The 26725-nt window shown below is 46.2% G+C and overlaps 1 protein-coding gene across 2 annotated transcripts in view; it reads right to left on the minus strand.

Annotated features, from left to right (window-relative positions):
- EDC4 (enhancer of mRNA decapping 4) overlaps positions 1-26725 on the minus strand; it is a 629569-nt gene that overhangs the window by 283932 nt on the left and 318912 nt on the right. The gene's annotated exons all lie outside the window — the stretch shown is intronic.

Consider the following 26725-nt stretch of genomic DNA (forward strand, 5'->3'; position numbering starts at 1 on the left):
ACTGATAACTGACAAAAAAAACGGATGAAAAACGGATAACAACTGATGAAAAACGGATGAAAAATGGATGCAAAACGGATGGAAAACTGATGAACTGAACGGACCTATGTGTGAAAGGGGCCTAAGGCCCCTTTCACACAGGCGGACCGTTCAGTTCCGCCTGTCCGTTTTTTTGGCAAATCTGAACGGTCCCCCCATGCATCTCTATGGGGGATCGGATGTCAGCGGAGACATGTCCGCTGACATCCGATCCGCCAAATCTGGACAGATGGAAAAATGGATTTTTGTAAAATCTTACCGTAAAATCCTTTTCTCTTAAGCTCATTGACAGACGTAGTCCTCCTTGATTAATATCAACTCGGGTTATACTGCCCTCTACAGGAGTAGGACTAGACGGGAAAGAAAACGTTCTGGCCACACCCTAGAGGCAGTCCCAGAGGGTATATCCTCTCACTTCCTGCTACAGCAAATCAGTCATGTCACAAAGCAGTGTTTAGAGAATTTAACCCAACCCAACTCAAAAACAGAGGGGCTGGTACTACGTCTGTCAATGAGCTTAAGAGAAAAGGAATTTACGGTAAGATTTTACAAAAAGCCATTTTTCTCTGTCGCTCATTGACAGACGTAGTCCTCCTTGATTAATATCAACTCGGGACGTCCCAAAGCAGTGCCACAAATGAGGGGTGGGAAAATGGAAATCAAAATCCAATCTAGAAGGCCCAACCGGTGCAAACTAGAAGTTTTAAAGGCTCATCAATCACACGATGAGACTCAACTGAAATTCCAACGGAAAAAAACCCTCGAGGTAGACCACCGGTCTCCTCAAATTGCGGCCTGCAAAACCTTGAGGCCAAATGAGGCATCCGCCGATGCCATCACATCAACTTTATAAAATTTTGTAAAGGTATGAACCGACGACCAGGTAGCCGCCTTGCCCACCTGGACCACCTTAACAGGGAACGGAGGATTCCGACCCTTAATAGAATAAGCCTGTACCACCGTCTGTCTAATCCATTTGGAGATAGTCGCGGCAGATGCAGGCAACCCCTTTCTGGGGCCATCCGTGATCACAAAAAGTGAATCCGTCTCACGGAACGATTCCGTAGTCTTCAGGTATACCCTGATTGCCCGAACCACATCCAAGGAATGCAACGCATATTCCTGAGGATGATTGGGCTTAGGACACAAGGAAGGTAGCACAATATCTTCTTTCAGATGAAAATCTGAAACCACCTTAGGAAGAAAGAATGGCTTCGGATGAAGAACTACCTTATCCCTATGAACCACTAGATATGGGGAATGGCATGATAATGCAGCCAGTTCTGACACCCTGCGTGCAGAAGTGATAGCCACCAAGAAGGCCACCTTCTGGGATAATGTAAGCAAGGGAATCTCACTGATATTTTAAAAGGGAGGTTTCTAAAGAACCGACAAAAACCAAATTAAGATCCCAGGGCGGTAAGGGCGCGCGCACTGGCGGAGTCAAGTGCCGCACCCCCTGGACACCAAGGAATGAGTAGCCCAAGGCTTCTGAAAGAAGATTGCTAATGCTGAAACCTGACCCTTGATAATGCTCAAGGATAGTTTCTGCTCAACCCCCTTTTGCAGAAAAGCCAAGATTCGGGTCACCAAATAAGTATGTGGGGGAAATTCCAAAGATTCACACCACGCGATATAAGTCTTCCATGAGCGATAATAGACTTTGCTGGAAGACGCTTTCCTTGCTTTAATTAGAGTAGGAATAACTGAAGCTGACAACCCTCTGTCCTTCAGTACCTGGGTCTCAATAGCCAGGCCATTAAAGCCAGCGACTGTAAAGCACGATGGAAGATCGGTCCTTGAGACCGCAGATCCTCCCTGAGAGGAAGTCTCCAAGGAGCGTCCGCGACTAGCCTGTCCAAGTCGGCGCACCCGGCTTGACGAGGCCAGCTAGGAATTTCCAGGATAACTGGAGTTCCCTCCACCTCTATTCTGCGGAGAAATCTCAGCAGCAATTTGAGAGGGGGGAAGACATATAGTAGCTGATACTGCCTTTACAGGCCGTTCAGCGCGTCTGCTGCGTCCGCTAGAGGATCGCGGGTGCGTGCCCTGTTGAGCCAACCTACCAACAGATCCATATCCGGGGTGCCCCAATGAAGGGACAGCTGGTGAAATACCTCTGGATGAAGAGACTATTCCTCTTGATCCAGAATCTGGCGGCTGAAATAATCTGCCTGTCCACCTCCGTGATAAATATCGGAGAGAACTGGAACAACTGTTCCCCCAATAAGAATGTTGGCCACTTCTATGGCCGCCAGGGCACTCTTGGTGCCCCTTGGTGATTTACATAAGTCATGACCGTGGCATAGTCCGATTGGATCCGAACCGGGCTGCCCTGGAGCTGCTTGGTCCAGTAAATCAGAGAAAGTCTGATCGCTCTCAGTTCCAACACATTTATCGGTAACCTGGAATTTATCAGACGAAATGACTTCCCCTGGCTGAGCATCGGAGACCGAAGCCACCAGACCAGAGCCTCCCTGGTCCGCTCACTCAATCGGATCCGATTGTCCAGGGAATCGGGATTCCGATTCCATATGGGAAGAATCTCCTCTTTGGAGAATTCGGGTATGAGACTGGGCAAACGGTACTGCCTCTAAGGAGGCGACCATCAATCCCAGCCAGTTGACGGACAGCAACATCCGAATCATTGACAATCTTCTGGAGTTTCTCCGCATGGAGAAACACTCTTGCCAAGGATGTATCCAAAATTATGCCCAGATTGTTCAGTCTCCTGGTGGGAACCAGGGATGACGCTGATGTCCTGCAAAGATGGGGATATGAGGATAGGCATCCTAAATATCTATGGACGCCAGGAAATCCCCCTGATGCAGGGAGGCCACCACTGTATGGATGGACTCCATCTCTTCCAAGACCAGAATTGGACGCACCTAGCCCTTTTTCCTGGGCATTGTGAACAAGTTCGACTAGAACTCCTCCAAGGAATGGAAACTACCACTGCTTGTTGTATCAAGCTGTCCCCCGCAAAGCTTTTTAAGCGACTCGGGGATGTCGAATATTGGAAGGGAAGAATCGCACCGGTGGAAGTTATCGAAACTCGATCTTGTATCCCGACCATATGACCTTGCGAACCCCTTTATCCGGGATTCTGGAAAGCCCTGGATCCGGAAACCGGTGAAGACGTCCCCCCACCCCAGAGATGGGTGGGGCCCATTCTATCAATCCAACGGGATAACAGTGGTTTTATTTAGTCTGGAAATCGGTGAGTCCACTATTGGTGGTACCGTCCATCTTTGAAATGAGGGATTCCTCAAAATGATCGCGCCTAGCAATGCGTTTGGAAATAGCAGGGCTCATTTACGGACGACCCTATTTGGGCAAGGGAAACCCTTCACCATTTTTGGTAGGCTTGCTAGTACCAAAAAAGGAATATGAGTCTCAGCTACCTCTGCCGGTGTAACCTCAAGATTTAAGGTTTACCGGACAGACACAACTAGTGCTTCCACCAACGCTTCTTGTGCTATGGCGGAGGCAGAAGCGTCCTCCTTACTGTCTGAGGAGACCGTACCTGAGACAACAACCCCAGAAAAGGGACTGCAATGACCAGCTCAGAATCCGTATCTGAGGTATCAGATGACATAGGGGTAGGCAGGGGTCGCTCTTCTTGACCCCCGTCCCTGACAGGCTACCTCCACCCGGGATACCAAAGACTCCAAAACGCTGATAATGCATCATTACAAGTGGGGTACTGGAGGGTCCTGCGGCCACCCTGAGGGGATCAGGTGGGGATACATGTGTGGCAGGGTTCATCTAACAAGACACTTGCCAGCAAAACACAAAAAAATTAATTGCAAGAAAAAAACATTTTTTTTTTTTTTTAACGTAGTCCCCCAGCGCAGTAGCGCCCCTCAGTCTACCTGCTTGGACCCCTCAGAAAGAGAGAGAGAGAGAGACCCCAAGGCTCACCTGATGCACAGAAGTTTCTTATCAACCTGCTTCCAGCACTGTCTGTTACAGACAGGAAGTCTTTGGCTTGCTTTCCCTGGGCCAAAGAGGTGGCTCCGCCCCTTTACACGCCTTCCGGCGCCTTCCAATTACTCCATGAGGTGTTTGGTCACCTCAAACATGGCCGCCCCCTCATGCTGGAGACACGAGGCTACGCCAATATGGCGGCCTCGTGCGATCTGCAGGAAAATGGCGGCGGCCTGTGTAGGATAGCGGCGGCTTGCAAGCTAGCAGCGGCCTGCGGGATGTGTGCATTCGGCCTGTGCGGCCTGCGGAAGTGCCTCGGCCAGCGGGAGGTGTCCTCGGCCTGCGGGAGGCTGTGTGGCCTGTGGAAGTGACCGGCTTTCTGGAGGGATGGCGATCTATGGCTGCAGTAACTCAGGCATAGGCACCGGCCTGTGTACACACTAGACAGGTAGGATACCTCTATACCTCAATAGTAATGCCAGTCTGCCACTGACTTCAGTCACCCTTACAGTCATATAGTGACTTTAGATAGTCAGCTCCCAAACCAAGCCTCCTGGTTTCTATTCACAAAAATCACACTCAAATTAGGGGATCTGTGAACTGTTCTAGGATAGAGGGGAGACCCAGAAAACCGAGTGTCCGACCATCCCAGAGAGGGGCCCGCGTCCACCAACAAACTCGACAGGGGGAGAGGGGGAACATTCTACTCACCATACCGGAACCAGGCGGGCGCCAACTCCTGACAGAACCCCTCTCCACCGGGGTGGGGGGGGGGCTGTCGACCAATACGGACGCCGTGACTCTGTTGGTCATTGGCGTCCAGGCGAGACGTTTAACTCGCAGGGTCAGTCCCCGTCCAGTGGGACTATGTCGCGGCCGACCCAGCGCGGAGCTATGGCCTGCACGCGCTCGTAGGCTGAACTGGGGTGACCACTGGATCTCAACATCCAGCCCGTCGCCCAGTTTCAGCGTACTTGCTTGAAGATCTCACAGGAACACTGGAGAATAAAAGCTGTCTAAAAAAGTATTTCTAAAAAAAAATCTTGCCAGGACCGAAGATCCTAGCAAGGAATCTAGGTCCTTACTCCTAACTAGACAGAAAAAAACTGATTTTCTGTAGCAGGATAGCAGGAAGTGAGAGGATATACCCTCTGGGACTGCCCCTAGGGTGTGGCCAGAACATTTTCTTTCCTGTCTAGTCCTACTCCTGTAGAGGGCAGTATAACCCGAGTTGATATTAATCAAGGAGGACTACGTCTGTCAATGAGCGACAGAGAAACCCTATTTTCCATCCGTCCAGCGGATCGGATGAGAACGGACCGGCGGTCCGTTCCCATCTGATTTCCCCCATAGAGATGCATGCGGCTCTGACAGCTGTGTCTCCGCACACAGCGCGGAGACACAGCTGTCCTCCTGCTGCTCAGCGGGGGATCGGCGGCTCGATCCACCGTTGAGAAAAACTGAATCCGTCCGAAGGACAGATAGTGTGAAAGGGGCCTAAGAGCTGTCCTCCTAACGACTGAAGATATTAGGGCTGCTGGGGCATATTTAAGAAGCTGCAATCAAGGTGCAGGAAACAAAGCCTGAATGAAGCAAAACCAGGAAGATCATTATACTGCAGCTTTCCTTAAAGACAGAACAGCACAGTAGTGCCACCACTATCTCACTCCAATGCTATTCGCACAGCAGAAATACATTTATAATACTATAGGCAAAAAAGTGCCTAGGACACAGGTGTGCTAGCAAGTGCACCACACATTTTTTTTTTAGGAGCAATTGAAGGATCAATGTATCAAGGAACAATGTAAATTTTTTAGGTCCATTTTAAAGTCCATTTTAAACTTCAAAAATAGAAAAAAAAAATGTACCCTTGCAGTGAGGGCCCCTTACAGTGCAAAGGTTAAATGCTTCACATGTCTGGGGGTGCACAAAAAGTAAATATATACATTATTCCTGGCTGCAGCAGGCCCCTCTCAACCCGTTCTGTAATCTACAAGTGGCTCCGGTCACGTTCCAGTCTCCTTAATATACAATACAGGGTTCATGTCTTTGTATTCTATGTGATGACACTGAGGATCCTCTACTCCCTCAGACTGGAGCATTGGGCAGAGGAGGGGGCATCAGAGCTGGCTGGAGTGGGGTATAAGTACTACAAGCCTGCACTGGGCATCTCTAAAAATACCAAGGATTTACCCTTTGCAGGGAGGGGAGCCCCTTCTGCAAGTGTGAATTTATTTGAATTCCTGGAGTGAGTGTCGGTTACCACTGGGGCGACACGACTTCGGGCGACTAATGCTGTCGCCCGTGCACCGCAACTTCGGCGCCGCTTGCAACGACTTCAAATAATGGAATTCAATGCAAGTCGCTCCGACTTTGCAAAAAAAAGGTGCGCCTTGAGTCGCTCCTATTAGAATGGTTCCAATTGCACAGCACGGTCCGCTACCTGTCAGGCGACCAAGTCGCTTGACAAGTCGGATCAGTGTGAACTGCCACTTAGGACTTAAGCACACTACCAAAACATGAGGAAGCCGACAGAAAGTGCACCTGGTTTTTATCAAAACTGTACTTTGCTTCCTGCATCTCTGCACACATAAAGAGAACCTATTATAAACAAATTATCACATAGGGAAACCCCTTGAGAAAGAAATCAAATTAAGTTAAAAAAAGGTGCAAATGTGCACATTTCGGTAAATGACAATTGTGCAGCATTTATAAATATCACAGTGCGCAATGATGAGGAATAAGAGGAATAACTTTAGTTGCAAACTGCAAAGGTTTTTTTAAACCTTGCCTATAGACAAATTTGGGTATCTTAGTTTATCATTTTAAAGGCACATGCATTTGTTGGTCTTAGCGTTTATGTTATCTACTCAACTCAGTATCATCTTGTATTTTAGGAAAAACTTTAATGAGTGCACTTTTTTAAACTAAAAATATATATTTGATAAACACTTGTGCAAACATTGATAAACATAAAAAATGTAAGTACCATATTGCTGTTCTGCAGGTCTTCTGCTTTAAGAAAATATATACTATGTTGGGGTTTTACATGTGTCTTCGTTATTAAAAAAAAGTTAATATCACAATTTGTTCGAAAAAAAAAAAAAAAAAAAGCTTTGTAAGCAAAAAGGTTGATATGAGAGATATACTGGTAGGTCTTTAGAAGAAAAAGGCAAAAGCAATGTTGCTGCTTTAGACTTAGTGACAAAGGAACAGGAGACTAGCCAGGAGGCTGGTTATTGCAGTAACAGAAATAAATGTGTTTAGAAGCATAATAGGACATACATTGTAGAGTAAATAAAAGGACCATGTACAAGATTTTGACATGTCTTTGTGGGGGTGCTAGGAGGGGGAAGAGGTTTTTGTTTTTGAGACTGTGGATTGAGGTGAGCTTGCAGATTAGAGCTAGAATACTTTTGGTGGGGGAGAGTGGTGATATTTGCTGAAAGGGTAAAGTGGGGAATACTATTGCTTGCATGGAAACATTTTACACACTCCTGACCCCTAACTGTGTGTTACCTATCCCTGACTCCTGCACTTTGTTTGCTCTGTACTCCTTACCCTTACTAATCATTTATACACTCCTGTCCCCTACATTCTGTGTACTACACATTCCTGACCCTGATCTATGTGTGTTATGTACTCCAAATTCCAGCACGGACTACAGCACTGCGTGTGTAACATAGTCCAAAGCCTTGAATTCTACCTTACAGGCTCCTCCACTGTGTACGCTACAAACTGACCAAAAGGTCATTGTCCAAACATCTGCTGGTTGCCAAGTTGTCTCTGAATATTTTAATGGAGTTCTTCTTTAAGATAGGCTCAGACAAATTGTTCGCTCTCTATTTTCAGTGTGTGCTTAAAATAATATGTTATAGGAGTGTTTTATTTTTTATTGATTGTGCTGAGGTTTATATGCATCTGTGAGATTCTTTTTTTTTTTCATTGTTTTTTTTTTTATAGTCCAAGCAAAGTCCCTGATTTGTATGTCCCCTTCAAGCCACCATAATTTAAATTCACACACTTTCTGCTGGAGGTGTGTAATAGCCCATACACACTATACCAGTGTTTCTCAACTCTGGTCCTCAGGGCACACTAACAGGCCAGATTTTAAGTATTACCTTGGGGAGATGCAGACTAGAATACTGCAATCACTGAGCAGCAAATGGTATCACCTGTGATGCATTTCAGTTTTCTTGCAAACCTGGTCTGTTAGTGTGCCCTGAGGACCAGAGTTGAGAAACACCGCACTATACAATTGTCTTTAGATTTTTTTCCTTTAGATTTACCAAAACCATTTAATATGAGGTCAAACCTAAACACTTTCAATTTGTATGCAATCTGGCAGGCCCTTGCAATACATAGTAAAGGTAAATCTAATGGAAATCTAACAACAAAAGTTGTATAGTGTGTATCCAGCTTTAGGCACGCCGCAGGCCACTGTCTATTTCAAGTGTCTCGCATTCTCAAGTTCTAAAGTTAGGAGGTAGTGGAGAGGCAGAACAGTGTTTATTAAGGCCTACCGATTACATATGTGGTCATAGCCTTTGGGATAGATAAGACATAGTGGCAGAAATCGCTGCTTCAGTCAGACAGGCCACACATTAGAGCTGCACAATTCTGAATAAAATAAGAAACACAAATTTTTGTTTATAATAAACATCACGATTCACTCATGATTCGCGACGTAACATAGTCTTTTACATTATACAAAAAAATTGGGCTAACTTTACTGTTTCTTTTTTAAATTCATTAAAGTGTATTTTTCCCCAAAAACTGTGTTTATAAGACTTCTGACATAAAACATTGCAACAATTGCCATTTTATTCTCAAGGGTCTCTGCTAAAAAGAAAAAGAAAAAATACACTACCGTTCAAAAGTTTGGGGTAACATAGAAATGTACTTATTTTTTAAAGAAAAGCACAGTTTTTCACTGAAGATGACATTAAATTAATCAGAAATACAGTCTAGACATTGTTAATGTGGTAAATGACTATTCTAGCTGAAAACGGCTGATTTTTAATGGAATATCTACATAGGTGTACAGAGGCCCATTTCCAGCAACCATCACTCCTGTATTCTAATGGTACACATTGTGTTAGCGAATCATGTTAAAAGGCTGATTTGATGATTACAAAACCCTAGTGCAATTACGTTAACACAGCTGAAAACGGTTGTGCTGAATAGAGAAGCTATAAAACTGATCTTCCTTTCAGCTAGTTGAGTATTTGGAGCATCAGCAATTGTGGGTTTGAATATACTCTCAAAATGGCCAGAAAAATAGAACTTTCTTCTGAAACTCGACAGTCCATTGTTGTTCTGAGAAATGAAGGCTATTCCAAGCAAGAAATTGCCAAGACACTGAAGATTTCCTACAACGGTGTGTACTGCTCCCTTCAGAGAACAGAACAAACGGGCTCTAACCAGAATAGAAAGAGAAGTGGGAGGCCCCGATGCACAACTAAGCAAGAGCACAAGTACATTAGAGTCTCTAGTTTGAGAAACAGACATCTCACAGGTCCTTAACTGGCAGCTTCATTAAATGGTACCCGTAAAACGCCAGACTCAACGTCCACAGTGAAGATGCTGGCCTTCTAGGCAGAGTGTCAAAGAAAAAGCCATATCTGACACTGGCCAGTAAAAGGAAAAGATTAAGATGGGCAAAAGATCACAGACATTGGACAGAGGAAGATTGGAAAAAAGTGTTATGGACAGACGAATCTAAAATTGAGGAGTTTGGATCACACAGAACAACATTTGTGAGACGCAGAACAAATGAACAGATGCTGGAGGAGTGCCTGACGCCATCTGTCAAGCATGGTGGAGGTAATGTGATGGTCTGGGACTGCTTTGGTGCTGGTAAAGTGGGAGATTTGTACAAGGTAAAAGGGATTTTGAATAAGGAAGGCTATCAATCCATTTTGCAACGACATGCCATACCCTGTGGACAGCGCTTGATTGGAGCAAATTTCCTCCTACAACAGGACAAGAGAGCAGCGAAAAACATCAAATGAGGATATATGTAACCGTTCAAAATTAAGAGGTTTGTATACCAATGCCAGAAGCCTGGCCAACAAGATGGGAGAGCTGGAGCTACTGATGTTTGAGGAGGACTTAGATTTTGTGGGGATAACAGAGACTTGGTTTGACAGCTCTCATGACTGGATGGCGACCATTCAGGGGTATTCCATTTATCGCAGAGATAGAGAAGGTAAAAAAGGGGGAGGGGTATGTCTGTATATTAAGAACAGTATACAGATAAATTATGGAGCTATGGACGAGGCAGAATCCCTATGGGTAGAGCTTCAAAGGGAAGGCACGGTGGGGAAGGTAATATTGGGCGTATGCTATAGGCCCCCCAACCAGAGGGAGGAGGGGGAGGCGGACCTCATTTTACAGATCGGATTGGCAGCAAGGATGGGAAATGTCATTATAATGGGGGACTTTAATTATCCAGCTATAGACTGGGCAGAAGGAACCGCACACTCAGCCAAGGCTCGGCAGTTCCTAAATGTTTTGCAGGACAATTTCATGGGTAGGATGGTGAATGCACCGACAAGAAACAATGCGGTACTTGACCTACTGATTACCAACAATACAGACCTGCTCACGGATATAGAAATATGGGACAACTTAGGAAACAGTGACCATAGGTCAATAAGTTTCAGTATTAATTACAGTAATAGGAAGCACAAGGGTAATATGAGGACACTGAATTTCAAAAGAGCCAATTTCCCAAAACTGCGCTCGCTGCTAGAAAATATCATATGGGATAGAACCCTTGGAACAAAGAACACGGAGGAAAAATGGGAGTGCTTCAAGAGCATACTTAACAAGGGGATTGGCCAGTGCATTCCAAAGGGAAATAAATTTAAAAGAGCAAAACTAAACCCTGGGTGGCTAAACTCCAACATAATAATGCATATTAGTGCTAAAGAAAGGGCCTTCAAAAAATATACAAGACTGAGGGGTCATAGGGCAGCATTTAAGCATTACAAAGAGTGCAATAAGAAATGTAAAGACAAAATCAGGGCGGCTATAATAGAACATGACAGACATAGCGGAGGAGAGAAAAAAGAACCCCAAGAAATTCTTTAAGTATATAAACCGTAAGAAAGCGTGGCCAGAACACATTGGCCCCATAAAAAATGACAAAGGAAATATGGCCACTGAGGACAGAGGAAAGGCGGAAGTGTAAAATAATTTCTTCTCTTCAGTCTTCACAAAAGAATCGGGGGGGGGGGGGGGAGCTACACGAACCCAGCTTGTAAGGCCGAACTAAACAACACACCTCAGGAAGTGCCGCCATGGCCAACAGAAGATAGACTTAGAACTAAACTAGAGAAACTTAACATAAATAAATCACCGGGACCGGATGGCTTGCACCCGAGGGTTCTTAAAGACCTCAGCCAGGTGATTGCCAGACCATTATTCTTGACCTTTAAGGATAGTTTACAGACGGTTATGGTGCCAGCTGATTGGAAAAAAGTCAACGTGGTACCAATATTTAAAAAGGGGCCGAGATATATCCCGGGTAACTATAGGCCGGTCAGCCTAACATCTGTAGTCTGCAAGATTTTGGAGGGGGTGTTAAGGGACCACATACAAGACTTTAGTAATGAAAATGGTATTATTAGTAGTAGTCAGCATGGATTCATGAAAAATTGTTCTTGCCAAACCAATCTATTAACCTTCTACGATGAAGTGAGCTGCCACCTAGATAAAGGTAAGCCTGTGGATGTGGTGTATCTGGACTTTGCAAAGGCCTTTGACACCGTTCCCCACATACGCTTACTGTACAAACTAAGGAAGGTAGGTAGAGTACCTGGATAGAGAACTGGCTCCAGGGGAGAGTCCAGAGGGTGGTGATAAATGGGGAGTACTCGGATTGGGCGGGTGTGGAAAGTGGGGTCCCCCAGGGTTCTGTCCTGGGACCAATCCTGTTTAATTTATTCATAAATGATCTAGAGGAGGGGATATCTAGTACAATCTCAGTATTTGCAGATGATACTCAACTAGGCATGCCAATATCTTCTGTGCAGGATGTGGAAACCTTACAAGCGGACCTGAACAAAATAATGGGGTGGGCAACTACATGGCAGATGAGGTTTAATGTTGAAAAATGTAAAGTAATGCACTTGGGTGCCAGAAGCCACAAAGCAAGCTACTCACTAGGGGGGGAACTTCTGGGTGAGTCAAGGATGGAAAAGGACCTGGGGGTACTGGTAGACAACAGGCTTGGCAGTGGCATGCAATGCCAAGCCGCTGCAAGCAAAGCCAACAGAATACTAGGATGTATAAAAAAGGGGATTCACTCCAGAAATAAAGAGATTATTCTCCCGCTCTACAAGACTCTGGTCTGGCCACATCTGGAGTATGCTGTCCAGTTCTGGGCACCGGTCCTCAGGAAGGATGTGCTGGAACTGGAAAGAGTCCAGAGAAGGGCAACAAAAATAATTAGGGGAATGGAGGACATCAGCTATGAAGAAAGACTACAAGCACTGAACTTATTCTCTCTGGAGAAGAGACGATTGAGGGGGGATATGATATCAATGTACAAATACTGTACTGGCAACCCTAGCATAAGGAACAATCTATTCAGAGAAAGGAGATACAATAAGACACGTGGCCACTCACTAAAACTAGAGGAAAAGCGGTTTAACCTTAAAGTGCGTAAGAGGTTCTTCACTGTAAGAGCGATAAGGATGTGGAATTCTCTTCCACAAGCAGTCGTATCAGCAGGGAGCATTGATAGTTTCAAAAAACTATTAGATGGGCACCTTAAAGACCACAACATAAAGGGGTATACAATGTACGGTTAACAGCAAACACACACACATCATAGGTTGAACTGGATGGACGGATGTCTTTTTTCAACCTCACTATTTAACTATGTAGGACAATGACCCAACGCACACCTCCAAACTATGCAAGAACTATTTAGGGAAGAAGCAGTCAGCTAGTATTCTGTCTGTAATGGAGTGGCCAGCGCAGTCACCAGATCTCAACCCTATTGGGCTGTTGTGGGAGCAGCTTGACCATATGGTATGTAAGAAGTGCCCATCAAGTCAATCCAACTTGTGGGAGGTGACATTTCTTCAGATTACCTCAACAAATTGAAGCTAGAATACCAAAGATCTGCAAGGCTGTAATTGCTGCAAATTGAGAATTCAGCCCAAGAGGCACAGATGGCTCTATTAGAGTGTGCCCTCACTGGGAAAGGAAGCACCTAACCCCTTTAGTGAATAGGCCTGAACAAAAGTCTGTCTGAACCATTTGGAAATGGTAGCAGTGGACGCAGCCGAACCCTTCCGAGGTCCTTCGGAAGGACAAACAAGGAATCAGACTTCCTAAAGGACTGCATGGCAGACAGGTAAACCCTGAAAAGACTGATTGGGTCGCAGAACCACTTTATCCCCATGAACAACCAGATAAGGCGAACGGCAAGACAGAGCCGCCAATTCAGACACTCTGCGAGCAGAGGCGATAGCCACCAGAAAAGCAACATTCTGGGACAACACAGGCAGAGCTATTCTTTGGATGTTCTCAAAGGGGGGCCGATGTAAAACAGACAAAACCATGTTAGGTACCACGGAAGCAAAAGGAGCCTTCCGCGGGGGAGCCAGATGACGCACTCCTTGAACAAAGGTGCGAATCTCAGGAATTCATCGCCAAGGGTACTGGAAGAAAACGGCTAAGGCCGACAACCGACCATTGATCATGCCCAGCGCCAAGCACTGATCCACACCTTCCAGTAGGAGGGCCAAAACCCTCGCCACCGAAAAGGAGCGGGGATGAAACCCTTGCGACTCACACCAGCCAATATAGGCCTTCCAGGTACGATGGTAAATGTTCCTGGAGGTAGTCTTCCGAGCCTTCAGTAAGGTAGGAATGACAGCATCCGAGAGACCGCTGTCTCTCGATACCAGGCTTTAAACAGCCACGCCGTTAAAGCCAGAGACTGAAAAGCAGGATGGAATATCGGCCCTTGAGACAGTAGATCTTCTCACAGAGGTAGCCACCAGGGAGGCTTGATGACCATCTGCACGAGGTCTGCGTACCAAGACCGAACGAGGTCAGTCTGGGGCCACCAGAATTACCTGCACCTGTTCCGATGCTAACCCGTGGATGGACCTGGACAACATGTGAATTGGAGGGAAGGCACAAATCAGCCGATACCGGTGCCAGGGCACCACTAACGCGTCCGTGGTGTCCGCCAGAGGATCGCGGGTCCTGGACAAGAACCTTCCCACCTTTTTGTGGAGACGGGACGCAAACAAATCCACGTCTGGAGTCCCCCACTGGGCACACAGGAGATGAAAAATCTCTGGATGCAGGGACCATTCCCTCTGATCCTTCCAGCAGGAAGCTTATTGCAGTTAATGTGAACAGAAGCACTTGCAAAATGGCCGCCGCCCACAGTTAAGATGGCACCCGAACCAGCGCTAAATGCCTAGAAAAATGGCTGCTGCCCACACAGGGAAGCCAGTGAAACTGCGCTCACCCAAAATGGCGGCCGAATCGAAAGGCGCCAAAAGTCAGGAAACCAAGGAGCTGGCCACCGCGGGGACCCCTCAGAGACACCCCCAGGACAAGGTAATAAGCCACCAGGCAATGTTCACTGCAGAGCGCTCCCAAAGGGCCAGGGAGGTGGGGGCTGTCTATATCAGCCAGAAGGGAACACTACAGCAACCCAAATTTCGGCCTTACCCTAGGAGTGGGCCCACATGACTCCCCCACAGCGACTGTTCCAGGGACACGGGGGTAGTAGCACTCACCATACCACGGACCGTGGGCTCCGCTTCGATATGAACACCTCCCACCCTGAGTGGGGGTGCCATCAGCCAGGGAGGGACGCTTGCAACATAGGGCGTTCGGGAGTTGAAACATCCCCGGCGAAGAGAAGCTCTCCGCAGGCTTGTCCCCATCCACAGGGGCACCATCGTGGCGAGGCCTGGGCATACCAATAACCTGCGCATGCTCGCTGGCAGGCTGGCTGAAAGGCTGGGTAAGGATCTAGATTATCCAGTGTGAGGCCCAGCTCTGCTGTTGCTTGTAGTCCTCCAGAGGATCCCCCTGACTAACCAGAGATAGTGAGTGAAAAAATAAAATAAAAACATTTTTGTAGAAAATAAACTGAGACAAGGCATCCCAGCACGGAACCCTAGTCCTACTCCTAAACAAGGTAGCAAGAAAACTGGAGAGCAGCACCAAGTGGCAGATGGGTAATGTCTGAGGGACAGCCCCCAAGAGGTGTAAAGCTTTGCTTTTTTAACCTTTTCACTACCTAGCCTGCTCTGCAGAGAGGGCTCATTACCCAATGGTGAAGGAATACTGAACAGGCTACGACTGTCAGAGGACGTATGAGAAATATATATTTAAGGACAAACTTTTTCAGAAACATTGCACCACTTGGTGGCGCTTTATCGATGATGTGTTTGCAGTATGGCAAGGCGATATTGGAACTTTATATATATGTTCAATGACATGCTGAATTCTTTAAGCACAGACATAAAATTCACGATGTGTGTTGGTGGTAAATCAGTGTAATTTTTGGACACTATGATTTACATTGAGAATGGAAAAGTGGAATCTGATTTGTATATGAAACCCACAGATAGAAACCAGCTATTGGGGTTTCATAGCTTTCATCCGCCACGTGTTTAGATTAATTTTACAAAGTCAATTGATTAGAGGGGAAAGAATCGTCAGCAATAAGGAGAGAAAGCAATTAAGTATAAACAAAAATTTGTGCAATTTTCTTAACCTGCACTTCCGGGTCAGAGATGACAGGGCGTTGCTAGCCGGTAAGATGGGCGGCCGCATGTGATCGGAGCTCTGCGGCCTCCACTCGAGCTCCATGCGGTGCATCTTGAACCGGACCTCCATGCGAGTAGTGCGGCAGCCTGCGATACATACCGGGCAATATGAGTAAGGAGATAAGTAGGGAACGTCCTGCTACGGCAACAGAACGTTTGAAGGAGTTTGTGCGGACCGAGAAGCAGGAAGTAGGTTGGAGCCCACCAAACACACGGAGTGGAGGAAGCAGCAGCAATACACACAGCAACATGCCGGCGGAGAAACCAGCAAAACTCTCACTTTAACAGGTACATTCTCAACTTATGGCTGCTATAATTGCAAGTAATACTATGTTGACTGGTAAAATGGAGGAAATTAGAAGGGATATTGGTTTAATACACCATGATCTGCAGGTTGTGAGAGAGCGGATGGCAGAGGCTGAAAAAAGGATATCCTCAGAGAATAATTACACTCCAGTGCCAAATCGTATATTAGCAGCTGAAAAGCAAGCAACATACCTTAATCAAAAAGTTGATGACTTAGAAAACAGATTAAGACGCAATAATATCAGATTTGTGGGCTTACCGGAGAGGGCTGAGGGGAAGAATCCTGGAGAATTTGTGGAGACATGGATTAAAACCCTATTTCCTGATACTACTTTCTCCACAGCATTTGCAGTAGAAAGAGCCCATAGAATTCCTGCAAAACCACCAGCCCCTGGAGCCCCTGCAAGACCTTTACTTGCACGATTTTTGAATTGTAAAGATCGGGATCTTATACTACGGAGAGCAAGACAAAAGGGCATCATTCAATATGAAAACACACAAGTGTTTTTTTTTCCCTGATTTTTTAACAGATCTACAAAAATTGAGAGCTACCTTTTTTTTTTTTTTTTTTTTTAATTCTTTTTATTGAATTTTTGTAAAAACAACACACAAAACAGAGCCGTGTGGGCATACCCAGGCTCAACAAGACAGAACAAAACCTAACAAAACAAAGAAAAAAGCAAAAAAAAATAAAAACATATAAAATAAATAAAAACAATATAAATAAAACAACCCCCCACCCCCCCAGCGAGGCTGCAGCACCAAAAAAAAAAAGGAAAAGGTTCCGTGTTTCGCGGTTCTGAGTACCGACAGTGTGGCCAAATAAGAGGGAGATAAAAAAAGACCTCAACAGATCCCAGCAGTCTACATAAACAGGGATACTCTACCCGGCAGCCAAGGAGATACCAGGATCCTGAGCAGGGGGCTCATCAGTAGTATCAGTAGCCTCCACCCACAGGTGCCAGACCTTGTGAAATTCATCGGGGCACCCCCTAAATTTGTAAACGGCCTTGTATAGTGGTACCATCAAATTCACCAATGTCTTCCACTGTGACAGGGCCGGAGCCCCCGATTCCCTCCAGCGCATCATCACCAACTTCCTAGCATAAAAGAGCAGCAAACCCAACAGGGTGCGAATAGCTACAGAGTGGGCCAACGCATTCACAAGTCCTAGGATACAGGTCTCAATGCCGGCTGGGACCGATATAGTAGTCAAACTGGCAATGAAGCCCAAGACCTCAGACCAAAAGCTTTGTAGGGGCGGGCAATGCCAGATTATATGTGCATAAGAAGGGGCAACAGAACCGCACCTCCAGCAGATATCCAGGAAGTCGGGCGACACCCAATGTAGCCTGGAGAGCGTATAATGAAATCTATGTAAAATTTTGAATTGGACTAAACGATCTCTGGAGGACACCAATTGTTTAAAGGGATAATCCCAGACATCCTCCCAGTCCTCTGAATCCAACGCCGGCACCTCCGCCACCCAGAACGCCTGCAGCCCCTCCAGACCCACATGCACACCCGGTAGCAGCGATCTGTAGAGGAGAGCTGTTTCTGAAGATCCTCATCCCGGAGGACCAATTCTAAATCCGCCGGAGTCAGATTTGGGGGAGAACCCCCAAACTGGGTCCGAAAGGCGTGACGAAGTTGCAGGAATCGGAAAAAGTAGGAGTTGGGTAAGTCAAACTTGGCTTTTAGTTGGTCAAAACTAAGGAGACCATCCTCTGAACAGATGTGAGAAATACAACGAATTCCCCTAACGGCCCAGAGAGATGGATCAGGGATGGATTGGAATTCAGGCAAAGCCGGATTCCGCCAAAGGGGAAGGTTCGGGGACAGGTGACCATGGTCAGTCTTGGCATATGGGGAAACCGTCTTCCAGGCCCCGATGACCGCCTTCATGGAGGCCGTGAGGAGATACGGGGCCCCGGGCCCTCGAAAGAGGGCATTACGCAGGGCCTCATATGACCCAACCAGGGCAGCCTCAAGCACCACAGCAGAGTTGGAAGTATCCGAGATGAGCCAGTTATGCGCATGAGTCAACAGACCAGCCACAAAGTATCTGAAAAAGTCAGGGCAGGCCAAACCACCATGGGTCCAGGGCCGCTGCAGTATAGCAAAGCGCAGTCTAGGGGGGACGGCACCCCAGAGGAAGGCAGCCATCAGGGAGTGAAACTGTTTAAAGATCCGCTTGGGGATCCACACGGGGGCTTGGCGTACAATATACAGGAGCGGGGGGAGCAGCTTCATCTTGACAAGATTGATTCTCCCTATCAATGTCAATGGTAGATTCGTCCAAGCCCTGAGCTTATCCTTAAAGGTCTGGAGGAGAGGAGAGAGGTTGAGGTCACAGAAGTCCTGCACCCTGGGGGATATGGTGACCCCCAAGTATCAGATACTGTCCGCCCAGCACAATGGGAGGGATGGGTCCGCCTGTGCCCGGGCGTCCGCATCAACCGGGAGCTAGAGTGACTCCCCCCAGTTAACCCGGAGTCCCAAGAGCTCAGTGAAGCGCGAGAGCAGGTCAAGGACAGACCGCAGGGAGGGGCCCGGGTCCCTAAGAAACAGGATGATATCATCGGCATATAAAGCCAACTTCTCCTCCAGGGACCCCACCCGAATCCCCCCGATCTCCCCCGACCAGCCCTCGCCAGGGGCTCCACCGCCAGCGAAAATAGCGCCGGCGAGAGTGGGCAACCCTGGCGGGTACCACGATGAATATTGAAAGCAGACGATACCCTACCCCCCAGTTTGATCTGGGCCCGAGGCTGGCTATAAAGAATGTCAATCCATTTGTGGAAAATCGGGCCGAAACCAAATGCCCGAAGCACCTCACCAAGGTAAGGCCAAGCAACGGAGTCAAAAGCCTTCTCAAGGTCTAAGGAGGCCAAGACTCTCCAACCCTGCTCCTCAGCAGGGACCTGTAAATGCGTATACACCCGTCTGATATTAATATCGGTGGATTTGCCCGGCATGAAACCAGTTTGGTCAATATCAACCAAAAACGGGAGAACCTTCATCAACCTGGTGGCGAGGATTTTGGTAAGGATCTTTAAATCGTAATTAAGGAGAGAGATCAGCCGGTAGGCCGAGCAAAGCGTGGGATCCTTACCGGGTTTCAAAATTAGAACTATATGGGCTTGTAGCAAGGAGTCCGGCAGCTCCCCAGCCTCCAGGCAAGCCTGAAAGAGACTGCGCAGCCTAGGGGCCAGCTCAGCAATGTACATCTTGTACCAGTCTCCCGGCAGGCCATCCGGACCCGGGGTTTTTTCGGGGGGGGGGGGGGGAGAGCGAATAGCCGTCTCCACCTCCTCCTGGGAGAAATCCTTCTCCAAGGCGGCAGCCTCCTCCTCTGACAACGCCGGAAGGGGGAACTCCCCCAAGTACCCAAGGTCCACCACAGCCCGCAGAGAGGAGGGCACTGAGTACAAGTTGCAATAGTACTTCTGAAATTTGGTCAAAATAACCTCCGGATCTGAGGAGGTAACACCCTCCTCCAATTGAATAAGAGGGACAACAGTCTGCATTCTAGAGTCCGCCACCAGGTTAGCCAGGAGTCTCCCGTTCTTGTCCCCACTCTCAAAGATCTTGGCTTTGAGCGTGCCCACATCAGCTAAAGCGGCAGAAGACACGTGCAAGTGCAGAGCCCTCTGGGCTTGGGGCAGGGAGGAGTGCGCCCCAGGAGATGGGTTCAAGGCAAACTCCGACTCGGCTAGCGACACTCCCTCCTCCAACGCCAGCATTTCGGCAGCGCCCTCCACCCTGGCCAATTTGATAGCGCTAATGTAGTCGCCACGAATAGTGGCCTTAAAAGCATCCCAACATATCAAGGGGGCAGCTGTATCCGCATTGAGGTCCCAATAGCTAGAGATCTTGCCCTGCACCGCCTCCTCCACACCAGGGTCCCTCAGCCATCGTGTGCCCAACCGCCAACACTCACCCCCCCTCCGGCTCCCCAGCTCCAACTCCATCTCCAGTGGGGAGTGGTCCGAGAGGCCAGAGGGCAGGTACACAGCAGACACCACAAATGGGAGGGCCAAGGGAGGGCAGAACGCCAGATCAATACGCGATCCAGAGTGATGAGGCACAGACACATGAGAGAAATGGCGACTGAGGATTCTTCCACCGCCACACTTCAGTAAGCTGCAGAACAGATCCCCAGTTGACTAAATCTAGGCAGACTTGCCTGTTCGGATTAGATGTGTCTAGCGCCCCATCTAGGATGCCATTGAAATCACCAGCAAGGAAAATCCCCGGAGCCGAGAATTCAGCCAGGCGGTCATAAATTTGGTACAATATAGAGCTAGAAAAAGGAGGAGGTACATACACATTAACAAAAACATACAATTTAGATTCAAAGTGTAATGTCAGGATAACATACTGTCCCTTCGGATCTGTGATAACCCTTTCAATATGACACGGGAAGGATTTGTTGACTAGGATAGAGACCCCCTCTAGCGTAGGAGGAGTATGTGGCATGGAAGGAGTGCCCCACCCAGCGCTAGGACAGAGCTGCCTATCAAGTGCGTCTCCTGTAGGAATAAAATATGTGGTTTATGCGTCTGAAGATATTTAAATAGCAATGCACGTTTATATTTATTGTTGAGGCCCCGCACGTTCCACGAGAGCAGCTTAATACGACCCACCATAATATCGGGCGTGAGTCAAACACAGGAGAAGAGGCTCGAGGCCTCGCAGCAGCTCGGGGCGTAAGCCCCTCCACACACCCCCCACCACCCACAAAGACCACACTGGATTAATCGGTACATAGACAGAGCATACAGTAATATAACTGAACACAAAAAAATGGTAAGGTGTGCTAGCAGCCAAGCAAAAAAAATAAAAAAAGGAAAAGCAACAAAAAGAAAAAAAAACATCATTCCCAAAAAAATTACAGAACCCCCGCTGACCAGGGAAACAACAAGGCCCTGGTGCAGCTTCATCCCCTAACCAAGATAACAGCGTTCACTGAAGACAAGGGGGAACAGTCACCTTAGTCCGTGAACATGGGGCGCGGGGGGCACTCCACCCGAAAAACAGGGGGGAGGGGGGAGCCCCACCACACAGTCAATGGCCGGAATGGAAGGGAAAAGGCCAAACAGTTCCACAAGGAGCAGTAGAGAAGAAAAAAAATCAAGAAACAGTGTCAGTGCAGGAGAGCCCAGAGAGCTCCCGTAGGTAAAGGCAGTCAGGAAATCAGCATGAGGGTTAAGCCATTTGTGAAGGAAGAACAAACTTGTCCATTGAAAAAGCAGCGAAGGACGAAAACATGAGGGGCAAAACTCAAAAAGTGCAAAAAGTGCCCAGGGAAGGGAGGGAGGCCAAGGGGATCAGCAGCCAGGAGCCGGACAAAATGGTGCAAGAACCTCCACACAAGCAGGCATCCACAGGACCGGTACTCACACAGTTCAACGGATGGTCAGCAGCCAGGCGTCAGCCTCATCCGGCGTGTTGGAAAAAAATCGCACCGTGCCACCGTGGGTAATCCGAAAGGAGACTGGGGTACAGCATACCATATTGCACCCCTTTCTCCCGGAGCCGTCGGCGGATGTCCGTGAAGGATTTCCTCTTCTTCTGGAGTTTCGCTGAGAAATCCGCATAACGCTGGACCGAGGTGTTCTCGTACCGCAACTCCGGGTGCCTGCGGGCCTCACCCAGTATGCGGTCGCGATCCCTGTAATTTAGGAAGCTGACCAGGAAGGGCCTTGGGGGGGCGCCCGGTATCTTCTTACCAGCAGGCACCCGATGGGCCCGTTCCACTACATAAGTGGGCGATAAGTCTCCGAGATCCAATAGTTGCTTGAAGAAACCTTCGGCGAGTTCAGCAGGGGACTCACCCTCGGAACCCTCCGGCAGGCCGAGCACCCGAACGTTGTTCCGCCGCATTCGGTTCTCTGCATCGTCGGCCTTCGCCATGAGGAAGTCCACTTTATGTTGGAGGGCGTCCAGCAGACTGGAATGACGGGCAGTGGAGTCTTCGGTGATAGAGACTCTATCCTCCACCTCTGTAAGGCGACCACGGATTTTGTCCATGTCATTCCGAATAAGGTTGCATTCCTCCGCAAGGTGGTCAATGCGGACTAGAAGAGACGTTTTGCTGTGTTGAATTGCCTGCAGAATCACTGCAGTATCCGTTCCGATCTCCTTGTCCTGGGCCACCGAAGGGGGACCAGAGACCCGCGCCTCCTCCATATCCCTCAGCAAGGCCTGAATCCGCTCAGTCAAGATGGCGTCCGGACAGGTGGCGGGCAGTTCTTTTCGCTTAACAGGCGCACGTGGGGCTGCAGACTTCCTTCCCTTGGACAGCATATATCGGCAGGGATCCGTGCCACCTCAGCTGGGATAAAAATCAGGCAGTTCAGAGCAATATTGCCTTCAGGATGGGTTAGATTAACTCAGGATGGCAGGAGCTCTCGAGACAGACGTCCACTCCGCTCTACATCCAAGCCACACCCCTACCTTTTTTGAAGTAAAAAAAAAATTAAGAGAACGACGCATTATCTACTCCATGGCATACCCTGCGAGGATGAGGGTGGAGGAAGATGGGAAAATATATTTCTTCAATACTCCGGAGTGTACAAGAATGGCTTTGCTCGAAAGGAACTATAAAGAGAAAGGAAAGAAGAATCTTGCCATTTTCCTTTTTCCTTGTAATGGAAACATTTTTTTTCCTGGTGAAGGATACAAGAAAAAAGAAAAAAAGCAGCATGTGGATGATGGAATGAAGAGGTGGGGGGAGTGAAGGGACTGAGAGTCAAGGAACTATGGTTGTTTCTATCTTTATTTTTTTTGTGTGCGTTTTCCTATTGTGCATTTTTTTTTTCGGGGTTCCTCTCCCCCTCCCTCCCACCACTGGTAATTTTTTGAGCCATTTTTTTTTTTTTTATGGCTTAGCAAAATTCCTTTTTTAATTCCTTAGAAGAAAACATGACATTTTTCTGAGAGTAAGGTGGGAGCTTGAGTGGAGGCCGTAGCCATATTGTCCTTGCATGCAAATGATTGTATGATCAGGCAATGTTCCATTGTTTTTTGTTTTTTTTTAGTAAGACCTATTGGTCAAAATTTTGCTATATGTGCATGATGATTTTTCTTTTTAAAATTTTTTTTTTTTTTTTTTTTGTAATTTTGTTTGTGTTTTTTTTTTATTCTCTTTTTTCTTTTTCATATTTTTACTTGTTACTTTTCAAGATCGCTGTGTCCTGGTGTGCCCAACTGACCTCAATAATTATATTGGTATAAAATATAAGGTGTACATTGCTATGGGGTATTATCATGATAAATGTCATAGATAGACGGTTAGATATGTGGGATCCCTTTTGGGAAGTGAACCTACAGCTATATATAGAAAAAAACCTCTAAGATGACTACACAATGTAGGTTCCTATCATGGAATGTTAGGGGTCTAGGGACCCCCCCAGAAGAGATCCCAGGTAATTACAAATATATTACAAACTAAAGCACAAATTATATGCCTGCGAGAGACACATATGATCCCAGATACAACAAACCAATTGTGTAAACCCTGGATCCAATGGTCAATACACTCGAGCTATTCAACATATGCAAGGGGGGTTTCACTGCTTGTCCATAGGTCGGTACCATGGAAGTGCTTTCAAAAAAAGGTAGACCCTGAAGGGCAATATGTATTTGTACGAGCTCAAGTGTATGATATACCATTTGTTATTTTAGGTATATATAATCCACCACCTGCTACATTAAGTGTAATTAAAGAAGCTATGCTATTTGCAAGTTTATACCCAGAGGCATTAGTGCTATGCCTGGGAGACTTAATCTTCTGTGGGACCCGCTGGTGGACAGGCATGGACCCCCCCTAAAAAGAACTCGAAAACCACTTCTGTTTTGTGAGTTGGGGGAAGAATTTGGATGGAGAGAATTGTGGTGAATGCTTAATCCCCGGACCAGGGCTTATTCCTGGGCCATCCCAGGAAGGGGATGTCTGTCAAGAATAGATCTGGCGCTGGGAAATAATATAATTATTTCTAGGGATGTCTCTGTTGAATATTTGATTAGAGGAGTGTCTGATCACTCACCAATCCTGGTAAATATAGCAATAGGAATTGAGGGAATGAAGCAAAACTGGAAATTTCAGCCATATTGGTTATCACAGGTTGGAAAGCACGATCGTATACAATTGCAGATATTTTTAGAAACACATGGATCCCAAAGAGATTTGATCTTTTGGGATACCTTGAAAGCATATCTACGGGGGGCACTTAGATCAACAATATCATATAATAAAAGAGCCACCAGGCAGGAAACGGAAGATCTAGAAGAGCAATGTAGAGATACAGAAGCTGCGTTTTTGAAAACACCAACTGAAATAAATAGGGAAAAATGGGAAATTACAGTAAGAAAATATACTACACATATAGCAGCAATAGCTAAATACAAACAATCTGAATATCAACAGAAGTATTTTGAACAAGGGAATACTTCAAGTCGTCTTTTAACACATATGGCTAAGCAACAAAGTACAAGTTTAGTTATAACTAATATACAGCGCCCTGACGGGGAATGCGTAAGGGATGTGGCTGGTATTATGTCATGCTTTCACACATTTTATACTGATATGTATGCCACCTCTCTTACGTATAATGCAGATGAAATTTCAACTTATCTGAGTGAAATACACTTTCCAACCTTAACGACCCAGCAGGTTAAACCATTAGAGGAAAATCCAAGCGAGGAAGTAGTAAGAAGAGCAATGACAAGTCTAGCAATAGGAAAGGCTTCAGGACCAGACAGACTTCCGTTAGAAGTATATAGTAAATACGTGGATATTCTTGCCCCAGTGCTAGTTCAAGTATTTGATGCAGCTTTCAGGGTAAAAAGGCTTCCTGAATCCATGTATTTAGCTACAGTAGTACTAATTTCAAAACCAGATAAAAACCTAACAGATGTACTAAAATTCAAGAACTGAACTATAAACTCATAACAAGGTGGTATATTACACCCAAGAAAATGCATAGTTGGTATCCGAGGGAATCCCATCTCTGTTGGAGATGCGGAAGAGAAGAAGGCACATTGTTTTATATCCTCTGGACCTGTTCTAACATAAGACCATTCTAGGCAGGAGTGAAGACTATAATGCAAAGATTTACGGAATACAAAATAGAAGAAAATCCGATCTTCTTTCTGTTACATGTGTCGGATATACCAGCGGGGAGATACAAAAGGTCCATTATCCCTTACTTGGTAAATGCGGCAAAAGCATGCATTCCAGGTAAATGGAAAAAAACACAACCCCCCTCGATAATGGAATGGACACAAAGGGTCGAAGATATTAGGAGAATGGAAGAATGAATTGCTTCATCACAAAATAGACAGGGGAAATATAAAAAAATATGGGACCCATGGAACTTTTTCATCGTCTCTGTGGAAGGGAAACAATTTATAACAGGGCAAGCTGAAGAAAATTAGATATGGGAGGTAGTTGACTTCCTACATCGCTGGTTGCAGGGAAAATTTTGAATAGAACATATTTTTTTTTTTGGGGGGGGGGGTGGGGTTTAAAAAGGGGGGGTGGGGTATTAAAAAAAAAAGGAAAAAATGAAGGAAATCAAGTTAAAGCAAAGTGTTAAAGAGTGGTCATAATAAATGTTAAAAGGGTGATGTATTACAGATTAAAATGTTAATGTATACATTTTGAATTCCTGAATAAAATTTATATTTGGAAAAAAAAAAAAAAAACCCTAACAGATTGTGCTTTATACTGACCCATATCATTATTAAATACAGACTACAAAATTCTTGCAAAAATTTTGGCCCATAAATTAAACAATGTAATACTAATTTTATACATCCAGATCAAACTGGATTTATGCCAGGAAAATCCACATCTATAAATCTTCTACCAACACAACTTATAGCTCAGCTTAGAGATCAACTATCAGACTCAAGTGTCTTGGCTTCTCTTGATACAGCAAAGGCTTTTGATTCTATTGAATGGCCCTTTTTGCAGGCAGTGCTTAGGGCATTTGGATTTGGGGAGAAATTCTGTACTTGGGTGGAAATAATGTATCTAAATCCAACTTCTCAGCTGTTGGCAAATGGCTTGTTAACCAAGGCCATACAATTATATAGAGGCACCCGGCAGGGATGCCCTCTATCACCACCCTTATTTTCAGTAGCCATTGAATCTTTGGCACTTCGACTTTGGCAAACCCCTTCTGTACAGGATATTACATTGGCAGAAAGGATAGATATAGTGGGACTGTATGCTGATGATCTTGTTTATATTTAAAATGATGCACATGGATCATTGGAAGCAGCTATGCATATAATAGAACTATTTGGTTCTTATTCAGGCCTTGAAATGGATTGGCAAAAATCCTCCCTTATGCCATTGCAACCACAACTACTAACACTAAGCAAGGATTCAAGTTTATTAAAGGTAGTGTCCTCTTTCAAATACCTGGGAATAAATATTACAAGATTACCACAAGCAGCTTTACAGGCTAACCTTAATCCACTCATGACAACAATTAAAACTAAATTAGCTACTTGGGCTAAATTACCACTTTCAGTTGCAGGGAGAATACATTTAATCAAGATGGTCCTATTACCAAAATGTTTATACATTTTTTCACATATGTCGGTTATAGTCC

Source organism: Pelophylax lessonae (genome assembly GCF_965119305.1).
Source record: "Pelophylax lessonae genome assembly, chromosome: 10".
Classification (NCBI taxonomy): Eukaryota; Metazoa; Chordata; class Amphibia; order Anura; family Ranidae; genus Pelophylax; species Pelophylax lessonae.